The sequence below is a fragment of the Callorhinchus milii genome, unplaced genomic scaffold (assembly GCF_018977255.1).
Source record: "Callorhinchus milii isolate IMCB2004 unplaced genomic scaffold, IMCB_Cmil_1.0 Scaffold6, whole genome shotgun sequence".
NCBI lineage: Eukaryota > Metazoa > Chordata > Chondrichthyes > Chimaeriformes > Callorhinchidae > Callorhinchus > Callorhinchus milii.
Window position 1 is genome coordinate 21,710,420 of NW_024704747.1, and position 15,976 is coordinate 21,726,395.

The 15,976-nt window shown below is 43.0% G+C and overlaps 1 protein-coding gene across 3 annotated transcripts in view; it reads right to left on the reverse strand.

Moving 5' to 3' along the window:
• Nucleotides 1-5,122, reverse strand: part of slc39a10 (solute carrier family 39 member 10) — a 32,456-nt gene extending 27,334 nt beyond the window's left edge. For all 3 annotated transcript variants that reach the window (XM_007890175.2, XM_007890174.2, XM_007890173.2), the window contains exon 1: nucleotides 5,011-5,122. The gene's annotated coding sequence lies outside the window, so the exon portion shown is untranslated. The remainder of the gene's footprint in view (nucleotides 1-5,010) is intronic.
• Nucleotides 5,123-15,976: the final 10,854 nt, after the last annotated feature.

A 15,976-nucleotide genomic window follows, 5' to 3' on the forward strand; every position in this document is an offset into this window, starting at 1 on the left:
CCGTTCAGCAGGCTCCAGTCCGCTCCATGTCTCCCACCCGACTTGCCCTACCATCGGCGGTCAGGCTTTCAGCCTCTCTTCGGAACGCCATCCCACAATCCATTCGCCTTGCTCCCTCCCTTGCCTCCTTCAAGGCACGACTCAAGACCCTCCTTTTCGACCGTGCCTTTAGCCGCCCTGCCCTCTCTTATCCCAACCCAGCCCCCCCACACATCCCGTCCTGATCCCCGACTGTTCAGTGCCTTGGGACATCCTGCCGACCTGAAAGATGCTTTACAAATGTACTTTTGTTGCTGTTTATACTGCTGATCAAACTTCATGTCATTTGGTTAAATCTATGGCAACCAAACAGGATCGTGAAGTATAAGTGAACAGCAGCAGCATGAAGGATGAAATTAACATCCAGATGTGATCAATACAATACATAATTTATGCCACAAATTAATTACCTTCACTTTCAGCAGTGGAGCAGAGGCTGGTTTACAGCAAGTTTAGCAATGCTAGAGAGTAATACAGTACTTAACTTTCCAACGTGAAAGGTGGTATATAATTTTGCTGCTGTTGTTCACTGGGTATGCTCACTTATCACGTAACGCCAATGTCATCATATGGTGAAGTGATCTGTCAGGTTTTCCTAATTGGCCATCACCAAAATAACAGCAGAGGTTCTCACTATTCTTTCCAGATTTTGCTGTGCCTCAAAACAAACATCTTTATGGATAAGATGGCATATATAATTCAATGACCTGACTGAAACACAGAATGAACCTGTGGCTGTTCAGCTACAATAGTTCACAAAGCCATGAGTTTTCGGTGGTAATTCTGCTTCAGTTGTCAATGCATCAAAACAACCCATTGAGATGTGTATCAATTCCAAAACTCAGGCACTAGTTTTAATTATTATTGAATGATCAATTCTTTAATGTTTAAAAATGGTCATTTTCAAGTTTTGGGTCATTTCTTGGATATATAAAATAACTGAAGGCCCATTGGGAAGCGAAATTGTTATCAATTTGGCAGCTGAGACTGCTCAACTCAAGATGATCTTGTCAGTACGCACCTAATAGTACTGCAATTTTTGTGTTGAAAATGATCAAAACATTTCAGAAATGCATAACATAACAACGCAATTCAAACTGACCGTTTGACTAGATCGGAGGCCTACATCTCATCCACAAGACAACTGTTACAGCTGTTTCCTAGATTTTTTTAAAAAACTGCTTAAGAAAATTTATAAATTCAGAAGCAGAATACGAAAATAAAGCGCAACCAGCAGGCATGATCAAAAATTATGCAAGAACATTGAAAAAACTGAGAATTTAGCCCAGAGTATGTACAACCTGGTAACATATTCACCGTCATACCACAATGTTCAGAGCACTCACCATGAGTAGAAGGCATGAAATCAAAAGGCGAAGAGGGTGGACTTTCACTGGGACTAACACAATGAAGCACAAGTTTCAAACGGACTGCTAAATAACACTACAGTTTGCAAAAGTCCCATGTAAGCCAAAACCATGTTGCTATTGCAAAATACAAAAGCTTACATCACAGTTATGTTAAAATGTGAATTGTGCAAGTATTTTTTTACTTCAGTATAAGGAACTAAGAACAGCTGAAATCAGTTCACCACTCATCATGATGATGAACTGAATTGTTGCTGTTTCGACTGGAAAATTTAAAGGAACAAAACCAACATTTTTCACTCAAAAGCCTAACGGCCAGATATGTCACCAGGCTCTAAATCGAAAATTCAAAACCCAAATCTCATAACCTTTCAATTTAGATCTATTTGATTTGGATTTACTGCAAAAAGCCAAATTTTATTCCATTTGTAGAAGATAAAACATGAACAAAAGTACACAGATTTGGTTGAATTCAGTAAATAGAGTGCACCATTTCTCTTTCAATTTTACAAATTTTCCATTATGCATTGCAGAAATAGACAGCAGGAAGTTATTTCAAGGTTAACCAATTAAAAGATCAGATAAAATGCATAACTTTCAGGTGTGACATTTACCACAAAACACAACCGCCCAACTTGACAGTTTATTCTGTGAAGTGCTTTGAGACAGTCTCTTGACATGAAATGCACTATACAATACAAAATTACATTTGTATAGTGGCTTTCATGTTGAGGATGTCCCAAGGGCGCTGGACAATCAGTGTTTCAGACCCGAGCTGGGGGTCAGGATCGGGGAGGGTGAAGAGCAGGGATGGGAAGGAGGATGACCGAAGGAACGGTCGAAGAGGAGGATCTTGAGATGGGTTTTGAAGGAGGCGAGGGAGGAGGTGAGACGGAGGGACTGCAGGATGGAATTCCAGAGGGTGAGGGCAGAATGGCAGAAGGCCCGTCCGCCAACGGGGCCAGGCGGGGGACGTGAAGCAGGCCCGAGCCTGCTGAACGGAGGGAGCAGGCAGGTTGGTAGGAGGTTAGAAGGTCGCAGAAGTAGGGGGCACAAGGCCGTGGAGGGCTTTAAAGACGAGGACCAGGATCTTGAACTGTATCTTCTGAGTGATGGGAGCGGATGGGGTGATAGGGTTGCGGAGCCTGATCCGGGAGAGGACACAGGCTGCAGAGTTCTGCAATCTTGAAGTGCCATCCAAACGTAAACAGATGTAACCAGGGAAATTATTAAATTCAAGCTGCTGCTGATATTAGCAATCAGTGGGACCTTTTAAATGCCACCACTGTTACATCAAATTCCCTCACCTGCAACGCAATACCTCTGATAATAATAACCCTTGCATTTGCTACAGCGCCTTAACACATCGTTGAGACGTCTCAAAGCACTTCACAGAATATATTATAAAGTGGATTGACTGTATTTTGTGGGTGAAACACGGCAGCCATCGTGCCACGGGATCTTTAACATCCACATGAACAGGTAGATGGGACATCAGTTTAACATCTCATCCAAAGGACAGCACCTCTGACGCTGCAATACACCCCACTGCATTAGAGTGTCAGCTTAGACTATCTGAATCCAAGTCCTGATGTAGGGTTTGAACCCACAACCTTGAGGTGAGTGCTACCAATAATAATAATCCTTGCATTTGATATAGTGCTTTATCATGTAGTTGAAGAGTCTCAAAGTGCTGATATTGGTGTGGCAGCCAGTTGCGCACACCAATATCCCACAAATAGCCATGGAGTGAGGCGAGTGTTACCACTGCATCAGACGGACACATTGCGCCAGGATAATGAATAGAAATCGTGTGGGAAAGCAAACTGAATGGACAGGGCAATGCGTGCAAATAAAAGCTTGTATTTATATAGCATCTTTTGAATATTAGTAAGGCTTTAAAAATAAAAATGGAAGTGTGTTATATAGGCAACACTGCTACGAGCATAAAATCTTCACTTACGGTAATATTCCACCCAATAGTTTGGTGATTACAGCAAACATGATGCAATAAATTAGATGATTTTGTGAAATTTTCACAATTTCCTCACCGCAGATGTAACCCACAGAACATCATATTACATTTATATAGTGCCAATCACGTCAGGGGGCATCTCAAAGCGCTTGCTTTACTTCTGAAACGGCTTCACAATTGCTGCCTTTGAACCACAAAAATGCACCATTCAGGGTCGACAGTACTTCACAAAACCCATTGCGGGCAGGTATTCTATTTTTGACCCGTCAGTTCCAAGGGGAAGAAAAAGAAGCGTTTATAGCACACTATAATCGAAAACATCCCCACTACGTCTCATGTTCATATACAAAACATTTTTTTTGGGGGGGCGGGGGGGAAACCTCTGGGCCGAGGCGGGATTGTCACGAGTTTTTAAAACCAGCGGAAGGGAAGAGGCCAAAGCGTATGGACAAATGCGGAGTCAGAGCAAACACCAACAACGGGTTACACTTGCGGAGCGCCCTTCACGTTGGAAAGACGCCCCAGAGCGCTGGATGGACAGTCCTGGATTTTTGGACCCCAAGCTGGGAGTCGGGGGTCGGGAGGGGGTCGATGGAGGGCAGGAGGAGGGGTGGGGGGGAGTGGGGGTGGGGGGGGAAAGGAAGGTGGCTGAAGGCAGAAGGGTCAAAGAGGAAGGTCTTTAGACAGGGGAGAGAAAGGAGAGACAGACACACACACACACACACAGACAGACACAGACACAGCTTCGAAATATAAAATGTTTGGAGAATTTTGGGGGAGAGAGAGAAAGATAATTTTCCCCTCAAAAAAAGAGGAACGAGTGAAATAAAGCGCGAGAGGGTTATATAAATAAATATATCGATATATATACACACACACACAGTAAAATATTATATATATATATATATATATATATATAAACCCAGACACCAGGGCCCTCTCCCGCCGCCTTGAGGGAAAGCGCCGCCGCCTCGACCCCGACCCCGACCCAAAACAAAAGCACGGGGGTGCGAAGTCAAGTTATTTCGAATAAAATATATAGAGATAGAGATATATTACACCAATTTTTTTTTAAAAAAAACAAATCTCCCGCACGTGGCGGCCACGGCTTTCGCTCCTCATTAAAAAAAACCCGTAAACGCTGCCCTCTTTTTTTTCTCTCTGAAAAAATAAAAAGAGATTCGATAGATATAGCCACGTGAGGACGGGCACAAGGGGTGGGAGGTGGTGGAGGTGGTGGAGGAGGGGGGGGGATGAGGAGGGGGGTCTCCGGCCGCTCTCTGGGTCCCATCTTATTAACCTCCTTCTCTCTCTCTCTCTCTCTCGGTGACTGACTGACTGACTCTCTCCCACCCACTGCCTCCACATTGATTTAACACCGGCAAACGTGTTTTCCCCCTCTCTCTCTCTCTCTCTCCCTTCCTCTCTTAACCGTTTTTTTTTAAAAAGCTGACGCGGGTTGTTGTTGTTATTATTATTATTATTAAAGCAATTAACGTGAGATTCAGACAGAGACACACACAGAGAGAGAGCGAGAGAGAGAGACACAGACACGCCGGCCTGGCTGCTCGCCTGGTGGGCGGCGGTCTGCTCTGCTCTGGGCTGTGCTAAAAACGGCTCTTTAAATACCTGGCTCGAGTGCCGTGTGCATCCTCTCCGCTCGCTACCAACGCTCGCCCCGCGCGCGTGGACACGCACACGCGCACTCACTCCACTCACAGCGACATCCCGCCTCGCCCCTCCCCCCCCCACACAACCAACACACACACACACACACACAATGTGCTCGGAGCGGGCGGGCTCACGCCCAATTGGACGAGTTTTTTTTTCGGGCGGGAGGGTTAGACGGGTTGACGTTATGCCCCGTCGCCCCCGACGCTCACGCACAGCCATGGGGAGGGGAGGAGGGGGAGGGGCTTTCTTTCTCCCGCTTGTTGTGCGTGTACCGTGCGTCAAGAAGACGAGCCCAGCTCTGGGCGGGTGCCCCTATTGTTCTTAATGTGAATTGATTGTAATTATTCAATTGAAACCCGCAAATCGTGTTTTTTTTTCCCCCTTTCCCCCCTCTCTCGCTCTCCTCACGTTGCTGTCGATATCGGATGTAACAGTGACGCAGGGCCGCCGCGTGATGTTTGGGCTACTTTTGGGGCTCGTGTTCGAAGGGCTTTGGGCTACCGACGGATTTTGTTTCTGCGCCCAACGCGCACCGCCGCGCTGCACGCATGCGCGCACTGCACGCAGATACACGCAGATACATAAACCCGATTAACCGCCCGTCTGTCTGCCCTTTACTCTTTCCAACCGCGACTCATTGCACCCGGTGCAAAAAAGGGACAAAGAAGAAAAAAAATCCGAATTTTTTTTTTCGGTGGAGGGTACACGTGGGAGGAAGGAAAGCCAACGGCCGATGTGGGTCCGTCAGTTACTGTTTCGGTATCTTTCAGGACCTGGAGAGAGCGCGACCCCCCCCCCCCCCCCCCGATCACGTGATCCCCTCCCTTCAGATCACGTGCCCCCATCCCTTCCGGTCACGTGCTCCCCTCCCGCCTCTCTGGACGGTCCATTGGTTTGGCAGTGTTTTCTGAGAAGCGCTTTGAGGCGTCTGGAAGACGTGACCCGGCGCCATGTCAAATGCAGGGATTATCACCGTCGTTATTGTTGTTATTATTATTATTATTTAGGGAGCTACAGTGCAAAAGGAAGGCACAGGTGTCATTCCAGCCCCCGCCTGTTTGTGGGGTGTCGCTGCGCGCGTGGCTGTCCGCCGGGCCCCGCCCGCAAAGAACGCGGTCGCTGCGCCAGGCGGCGCGTCCTGTGAAGCGCTTTGGGACGTCTGGGAGGCGCGATGGGGCAAATCACCTCAATCCCAAGGATTGTTATTTGCAGAGGTGTTTGGGAGCAAAGTAGGAGAGGTACGTGGGCAGATGGCGGTGTCGCTTGGGGGATGTAGAGGCAAATAGGGAATCATTGGGGCGCTGGAGGTAGAGGGGCAAGTAGGGAATGTACGGGGTGGGTGAGGGATAACGGGGGGGGGGGAGCGGAGAGTTTATGGGTTGCGGGAGGTATAGGGGCAGACAGGGAAGAGATAGGAACAGTGGAGACCGTACAGTAATTGTACTGTTACGGAGACTTTCATTAACCGTGAAGTGCTGCACAAAATATTCTTGATTAGAAATGAAAGTGGAGAAGAAATGGGAGAACTATAGAGGGAAGGGAGGTGCAAGAGGAATGTGAATCTGGCTGACATTTATCAATATGTAAGTAAACGAATGTTTGCTTAAATAATTCACTTAAAGGCCATGGATTTCAATTATGTGACATTCAGTTTTTTTTAAAAAAATGTAAAGTACCAGTGACCTTTATTGTTGGGGTGGGTGGGGGAATGAATTGTGATGATTTTCTCCACTGAAATACAACTTGTGCCAGTTCTGTAAAACTATTTCACGTCTAATGTACACTGCATCATGTACGTTGTAGCCGTTAGTCACTACACGTAATAAGAAAATCTTGCAAAGTGCTTTGAGGCATCTCAGTAGCCTGATAAGTGTAATATAAAATGCAAGGTTTATTATGGGAATGTCACATTAAATTATTTGAAAGCGTATGTGAGAATAACATCTCTGCTATTCCTTTGTTCAGCAGAATTGAGAAGGACTGTATAGTTAATTAACTACTAGAACATGCAAATGTATCTAGAAATACAGACATGTTATCAATTAACATTTGTGTTCCACATATGATAATGTGGTTAATAAAAGTGATATATCCAAACAATGTTGTATTTGCTTTCATAACTGCCTATCAACGTCATGCATCATGGTTCCTTTCAAAAATGTGCACACCTTGAACAACAACAACAAAATGACGTTTGTAAAGCGCCTTTCACATCAGGAGGACGCCACAAGGCCCTGAATACATGAACCATTCATGCATTCCAAATAAAATAATAAGAATCTGAGCTGCTTAATATTTTAAATGGTTACTGCTGCACTATTTTGCAAAGGAGCTGAGATTTTCCTGGAATTAAACATTCAGGCAAATTACGCAATCCCATTTCCATGACAACTCTTCGTCCTTCTTTAGATTGATCCATTAATACTATTTATGGACAGGCTGTATTTCTATTATTTAAATTCCATTAAATTTACCTTTTTCTAAAAATGTTTTTGAAAAAATAATAATACAAATAATTTTATAACCTGTTTTATAACCGTTTGAGATTTCTTACAACACTTTGTTGTAAGATTGTTGTGCTTAGCCAATGGGTTGGAATTTCACTTTAGGAGTAAATCCTGAGAAAAATCTTTCTTAAAATAAAAATGTACTAGTGTGTGGTTTAAAAAACCTCGCTCCCTCTTTGAGATGGTCTCATACTGAAGGAGTATTCCAGGTTATCAGTAAGCGATCCATTACCTTTAAAACATTTTTTGGGGGTGGGGGGCCAGTGAATAGATCAGTTTCTCTCATTAATTTCTCTATTTCTCTCCCTTCCTGGACATAATTGACTCCTATTCTCTTCTACCATTCTACAGTTCTATAGATTTCCTTCCAGTACTTCGCCCATTATTCATCTGAACCTTGACAATTCATATCAGCAAGCTATTCAACCATGGAGACATTAGAGCCAACCTTGATCCTGTCCTTGCATGATATCCAAGCACTGCTGGATAGTCAGTCATTCAGTTAGTTGTAGCATCCATTGTATTGTCTGCCTGAATATTGAATTTCCTGGTTTATATGGCTAAAGCTACTCACTGCATAAACTTACCGAGCCATTAGATGTTTTAGTATATCCTTATATTTTATCCAACACCTTGTCATGTCATTGAGATCTCTCAGAAGTGTTTCCTAGGAATTACGGTAAAATGTAGCAGCTATTCTGTAAGTTTTACAGCACCAATATTCACACAGCCATAAAGTGAGTGACCAATTTTCTCTGGGGATTGTTGGCCAGGACAGCAGAAGAACCCTCCTCTTTTCAAACAGTGTCATGTTAATGTTCGCCTGAATAGGCAGATGGGAACTCTGTTTAACATCTTATTGAAGGATAGCAATTCCATAATGCAATGCAACTCTTGCCCCAGCACTGTTTTGGAGTGTCAGTTTAGACTGAGCTCAGAGTGCCAATGTGGGGCTTGAACCTACAACCTTCTGACTGAGACAAAAGTGCTACTGACTGACCTAGGCTTACACCTTTTAAGGTATGTTTGATATCAAATGGGATGGTGCCTATGAAACTCACTTCACAATACACAATACAAAATTAAGGAAAAGATTGAGGTAATTTATTACACAAAGGAACTCTTGAAAGTTTAGTTCAGGAAATAGCATTTTTAATTTAGTTTGTATTTTATTGGTAAATAGTTTTTTTTCTACCGCTGTATTAGTCATTCCCTATTTTCTGCTGCCTGCCTTAACTGTTTTCAATATTTTATAACCATTTATCTTCCCGATTTGTGCACTTTATCTGTCTCTTTGATTTGGATTATCTTTTCTGTACTTGCACGATTGTCAAGATTGCACGATTGTGCAGGATCTACTGCTCAACCCAGTGCTGAGGTAAAGAAAGGTAATAAAAATTATGTTGACATGAGACCTGAAAATATGGTATCACATAACCTCTAACTGCAACTCTAACTTGTAACAGCAATCCCATTGCATCTCAGCATATTACCAGGAAATGTTGGTACACTACACATTAAATGAAATATAGAGAATTGTCCCTATGTCAGTTTAAGATAGTAATTAATTATTGGACTTTAGATGACCAGGAGATAATGGAAATTTATCTTTTTCTTCTCACCATGGTGTTGTATTTCCGCTTCCATTAGAAAATAGATGTCAGTCTGGCTCATCTCTGAATCAAAAGGCTGTGGGTTCAAGCCACCTGTTAGCATTTTCACCTTCACACAGTCTAGGCTAACATTCCAGTGTAATTCTGGCGATGCGCTATTTTGATGAAGGTGCTATTCTTCAGATTAAACCTTCAGATGAGACAGCTACCTGTTCACCTGTGGATGTTAAAAGATCCTGTGGCTCTATCTGAAAAGAGAAGAGTTTCTCCTGTTGCTCTGCCCAACAATTTCCCAGATAAAACTGGTCATTCATTTCATGGCTATTTGTAGGATATTGCGTGTGCAAGTCAGCTGCCTCATCATTGCCCTTCAAAATACACAGTCATTAAACTTTACAGTAAATTCTGTGATGCATCTTGAGACATCCAACGTGAAAAGGTGCTACCGTTCAGAAGTCTACAGCTTGTGTCCTCTCCACCAGGCTGCGCAAGCCTATTGCCCTCATCCTCGCTTGCTGCAATGGCTCCCCATACCCCAGAGGATCCTCGTTCTCACTTTTAAATCCCTCCAAGGTCTTGCCCCACCCTATCTGTGATCTTCTGAAACCGTACCAACCTGGCAGCTCCCTCCACTTGGCAGGCACTGGCCTGCTCAATGTATTCCGCTCTGCCTGCCCCACCACTGCAGTCGAGCCTTTCTGCCCTCGCTCTCTGGAACTCCATCCCGGAGTCCCTTCAGCTTGCCCCTTTCCTCACCTCCAAGGTCTAGGTGAAGACCTTCCTCCTTGACCACCTTCTGTCATCTGCCCACCTCCATCCCCATTGGCTGCACCCCTCCCGAATCTGACCCCCAGCTCGGGTGCTAACCCTCAACTGGGAAATCTTCCTAACGTAAAAGGCGCTGTATAAATGCAATCGCTTGTATCAGATGCAACGATTAGTTGTTTTTAAAAATAGAAGAAATTGGAGAAAAAAACATGCAAGATATAAAAAGCACAAAGAAATAAAAAGAAAAATAACATCTTAAAATCAATAAATAATAAATGTGAAGAATATACAAAAGGAATGAAGCCCAAAATGAATGATTTCCTGAAACATCGGGAAGGTTCCCACTGCAATCCCTGGTCTGGATATGGCTGTGTGCAAAGTTTTGCTGCTGGTTGCCTAAAATTACAGTGACTACACTTACTAGTGCTTTGAAACATGTTGATGTTATAGGTGCTATATCAATTTAAATTATTCTTATTATTTGTGTTTGATATTTTGGAATCTAAGCCCCTGATATTTTCAGTGTGCAGGAGGATGAGGCACATGTTATAAAATCGTTATCAATTAAACAAATTCTGCTTAGTCCTAGCCTATTAAGAACAGAGCTTCTTAAATTTGGAAGTCTGTTGTCTACAGTTCTTAAAAATAACTGTTTTCCAAGTTAATAAATTGATGAATTATTCGCAATTCTGTGCGATCGTAAAGTTTAAGAGAAAATGGTCTTAACAGGTTCAAACTATATGGAATTTCAGACTAATACACTTTAAGCGCTTTATAATTTGAGTTCAACATTTCAGAACAAGAAGACAGTTCCTTTTTACCTTAAAATACTTAATACGTTTCTGTTGATCGTACAATCCTAATGTCAGTTCCAGTTTACTATACATTAGCTACAGTCAGTTTATATACTGTAGTGATAGTCAGTCCCATTTTACAATCAGACAGTGCCTGTTAACTGTACCTGTGCACAATTCCTGATGACTATTGTCTGTCCAATAGTTCTTAAGGTACTTTTTCAACTTTCATTGTTCCTCCTCAGTCCATTGAACACCACAGAAGTATACCGACAACTCATATTGAAAATACTGTATAACCTTCTTTTAGAAAGTGTGCAAAAATGACAAATCTTAAGTAACAGCTTACAATTATACAAGAATGTCAACTTGTCTGAATGAAGTGGGTCTCCATATACGGATCAAAAAATGGTTCACATAACCTCTGACATTGTATAACATTGGCACCGTGCCATGAAGTGGCAATAATCCCATAGCAAAAAAAACCTCCTTCATAAAATCTTTTCAACGAGATCCACAACACTGAATGTATGTACGAATAGTAATTGGATCCGTTATTCCAATGGTGGGCTGATTTTAGTCCTGATTATATATTCTGCCAATAAAAGAGCAAATGGAATTGGATAAGTATTTGAAAAGAAACAGTATAAAAGGTTATGGAGAAAAGAGCAGGCAATTTAGATGAGAACACTCGCCTCCAGTGGAAGGGATAGCACCAGAGTAGACTCTGGGATGTGTCACGGTAACCCCTTTTGTTTTCTATCCCTGTCTGTTACTTAAATATATTGAGTAGTGCTTTAAATATATTTTTTAATGTATTTAACGTTTTGATACTTATCGTGCCATCAAGACCCTGCGATTCCCTGCAATGGTATGTCAGCTCAAGCAACTGAAGCCGCTGCCCTGCTGGAGGTGTTAAAACTCCTCCCGTTGGATACCAAAGCAGTAATCGTTTCGGATTCTGCTTATGTATGCAAAGCATTTTCTAATGACCTGATCAATTGGGCTAATGAAAATTGGACGAACCACAAAGGAAAACCCTCAGTTGACAAGGGAATTTGGCGGTCAATTTGGAGAGAGAAAAAGGACAAATCTCTTGTGAAAGTTTGGCAAACTTTAGGACATGGTAAAGATGCATTGCCTACACCAAGCAATGATCGCGCTGATATGCTGGCACGCTCAGCTTGTTTTTTAAATGAGCCAACGCCAGTAGAACAAGTATCGATCACGGGCGTTATTAACACAAGTTATAGCTTCTGGCAGAACAAGGGGACGGTGAGGGCCTGCCTCAGGCTCGTGCACGCTAGAATCAGGGATCAACTGAAGTTCGGCTTAATAATATAATAATAATAATAATCCTTGCATTTGATATAGCGTTTTTCACGTCGGGAGGACGTCCCAAAGCGCTTCACAGAACACACTGTAAAGTGAATTGACTGTATATTTGTGGGCGAACGCGGCAGCCAATTGCGCACAGCAATGTCCCACAAACAGTCGTGGATTGAAAATGACCAATTTATTATTGTTTTTGGTTTTTTGGAGGGATTATTATTAGGCATGTGGAGTAAGGAAACTTGCCCAAGGTTTCGCCCTGCCTGGAATTGAACTCAGGTCTCTCACTTGCAAAGCGAGTGCTCTAACCACTGAGCTACAGGACTCCACGGGAGGGAGGTAAGGAGAGTTTGAGCGATCAATCACGACAAAGGCCAGATAGGGCCTCACCCCGGCAGGAGCCGTCTTCGGCACAATCTGCTCAGGGCGCACCGACCGGGTAGCCTACGAGCGCACTCAAAACTGACTGAAGTAAAGGTACAGAAGAACGCTCAAGACGTAACCAAAGAGCGTCCCGAAAATGTACATAGGGTAAACATGCGCACGTATGGTGCACATCGGGGGGCCATCCGAAAGCAGCAAGTGCGCCTTGTCAGGGTGTGTGTGCGCACGCACATGGATGTGGTGTACAAGGGGCGATTCCCGACTGCGGGGAAGGAATGTACCTTAAACAACGGAATGTTTTTTGTATCGGGAGAAAAGGAAAAAATTGTAATAGAAGATGTTGCGCATTTTTGGATTTCTGTTGTACTAGATATTATAGTTATAAATAAATAAATTATATTTTCAAAAAAAAGTTATTAACACCAGTTATACTAACGACCCTGTCCTAACAAAGATAGCGACAAACCTGGTGTCAGGACAGGCTGGAACCCTTCCAACTTGGACAAAAGGGAAATATTTGATGGTACTGGCAACAGGAAAGCAAGAACCAAAATGGGGACGGGATTATTTGATCACCATGGCACATGACGGACCTGGAAGTTTACATAACGGGATAAAGGGAACCCGAGCCAAACCACGTGAATACTGGTGGCCCGAGGTTAAGAGGAAGATAAAAAGTTATGTGGGAGGGGTGCATGAGGTGTATCCAGGTCAATCCAAACACTGTACCTAAAAACAAAAATTTGGAAAGGGTTGAAATGGGAAGACCATGAGAAAGGGTCTATTTAGACTTTGTCGGACCCTTACCTAAAAGTGCCAGAGTGAATCGGTACATACTTGTTTTTATCCATCACACCACTGGTTTTATCTTTGCGTACCTTTGCAAAAGGCGTACTGCAAAAACTGTGATGATGATAGTAACTGAGGAGCTCGTAATGGTGTAATGAAAATACTAGAATCCGAAAGAGGCAGTCATTTCACTGCTGAGATCATTAAATCGGTCACTCTAAATTTAGATATTTAGCAATTGGTAATACCTGTCGTTGTGGAAGAACTCATTAATCAAATTATGTTCATCAGTGAGGATTGAACACAAACTGCCTTAAAGGCCCTGGTTAGAATTTTCTCACATTCACATCAAATATGGGTCAATTCCAACCAACATACTGTATCCAATAATCTCAGTCCCAGTAATAACTAACTGAATCAGATTACAGCGTTTCAACAGATTACATGAATCCAATCTCAATAGTCATTAAACATGGCACCTCCCTACCTCTCTGGTTTCTACCTACCTCTCCGACCTCCTCACTCCCCAATTCACCACCCGGCGCCTCCGCTCGACTGGCACCAGCCTCCTGCTCGTCCCTTGCACCCTCCTCCTCCTCACCATCGGAGGTCACACTTTCAGCCACCATGCCCCAAACTCTGGAACACTCTCCCTCAATCCCTCCGCCTTGCCCCCTCTCTCCCCTTTAGCAAGTCCCGCCTGAAAATCTTCCTCTTCGACCATGCTTATGGCTACCAACCCCCCCGCGCCCCCCGGCTTGGAGTCAGGCTCCGCCACTGTTAAGCATTCTGAGGTGCTTCCCTCCGTGGAGGATGTTATATAATTGCAAGTTGTTGTTGTTGTTGCATGGGATGCACTGCCTCAATATTTAATGGCGTGCCTTTTGATTTTGCTGTTTGTCTTGTTCCCTTTTCTCCTTTTCTGTGTTTTCTTTATTTACATTTATTTTTGGTAATGGGTTAATTTCATGTTTCACTTTGACTTGTTTCCTGTTCCATCTTGGGAGTATTTCAGCAACCAAATCAATATAGTTTCACTCGAAGTAATAATGTTTCAGGATGAAAACAATGTTTGGGATTCCTGCAATTTGGTTGAGATATATGTGCATAAGGTGGGCTCCTTCCAGAAACTGGCAAGCAGTTTTGGAAAGCTGCTATCGGGAATTGGCTAATGGCGGACAAAAATATAAAGCTCTAAAATCAATTTTCACAGCATGCCTTTGCTAAGTATTCGGTTTACTGTTATTTGAAAATGAGTTTAAAAGTGCTAAGGACATGGTTGACTTTGTACCATGGACTCTCCCATGTGATTCATCAACAGCAGAAAAATCACAAGGTACCATCTGTGTGGTGTTTGGAACAATAACTATTTATAGGTTTTAGCCTCGGCAAGCAGAATGTCAGCAATATAGTGTACAGTATTTCCCCTTTGGGCGCAGATTGTCAACAGTAAGCACGCCCAGAGCTACTACAGTACAGCCTCAATACAATATAAATCTGCCTCCACAGTCCTAAACATTTTATTGCACAAATGTAGATTTGTTTCATGTCTTGCACTAACCATTCATGTGACCATTAATTTTTCATTCCCCGTGATGCGAAAGGTGCTATACTAATGTAAATTTGTTGTTGTTTTACCCCCTCCTCTTTTACCTCTTAGAGTTGCTGACTAGTGCAGAGTTACAGTTCGGACCTCAGTTTAATATCTTATCTGAAAGATGGCACTTCCAAAACAATGCTTCCCAAGCCTGGATTGTGAGCTCAATAATCATAGAGGGCCTTGAACCTAGAACTCTAATTCAGGGAGAAGAATTCTACTCTCTGCCATTTGAAAAGGAAAAACACTAATGTTAAAAATCCACAACAGACAAACCAACATCTAAAAGAAGGAGATGAAGAAATTTGGGCATGATTTCAAAATTCATCAAATGTTTAGCAAATTAAATACAAAATATGTTTAAATGCAAAATTACAGTACTAATGTTCTTCACCAGGGAGTGGAAGAAAACAATATGTCGTTCTGTGACAGCCATGCTCTCAGATTGCTATCTGCTCTCAGTTTATCTTGCTTGAGTTCAGCTGATCTGTCACCGTGTAGCTTGTTTTATTCACATTGCTGTGTATTTAAATCTTTGAATAATGACGTGCCCAAAATCTACAAATGGACCATCTTTTACTGTCTAGGGAGTTGTGAAGGATCACAAAAAAATTGAAACGCAAACGATAATATTTTTTCCTGCCGGATTTCTTTCCTCGCTTTCTGAAGGTGCTGGGATGTGTTTTCACAATTACGAGATGCCTTGTCCAAGTATCTATTCCTCGATTGCGAGACCCCATCTTGCACTTTGGAAGGCTAATCGACTGGGGAAAGATGGGGGTAAAATCATAGCCGAGCTCAATCCTGTGCTAACCCAAGGTGTCCACACAACACTTTCTGGCAGATTCATTGGGCAGTGATCAAGGAGCACTTGGAACCCTGACTGAATTTTCATTCCCTGGTCCAAGAGATGCTGAGGCCCAATTGTTGTGACACAATCTCTGCCCCTCTGAGATCAGCAAAATCAGCATAGACTGCAATTTAAACTTATGATCTGGTTAGCCTGGTGATGCACTGGAAAGTACCATCAAATCCCCTTCAAAGTGAATCTTAGCCATTTAACAGAATAGCGTATATGTATTAGCCACTCTGTGCAGCAATAGAGCCATTAATAGCAGCAAATTGGAGCAATTTCGA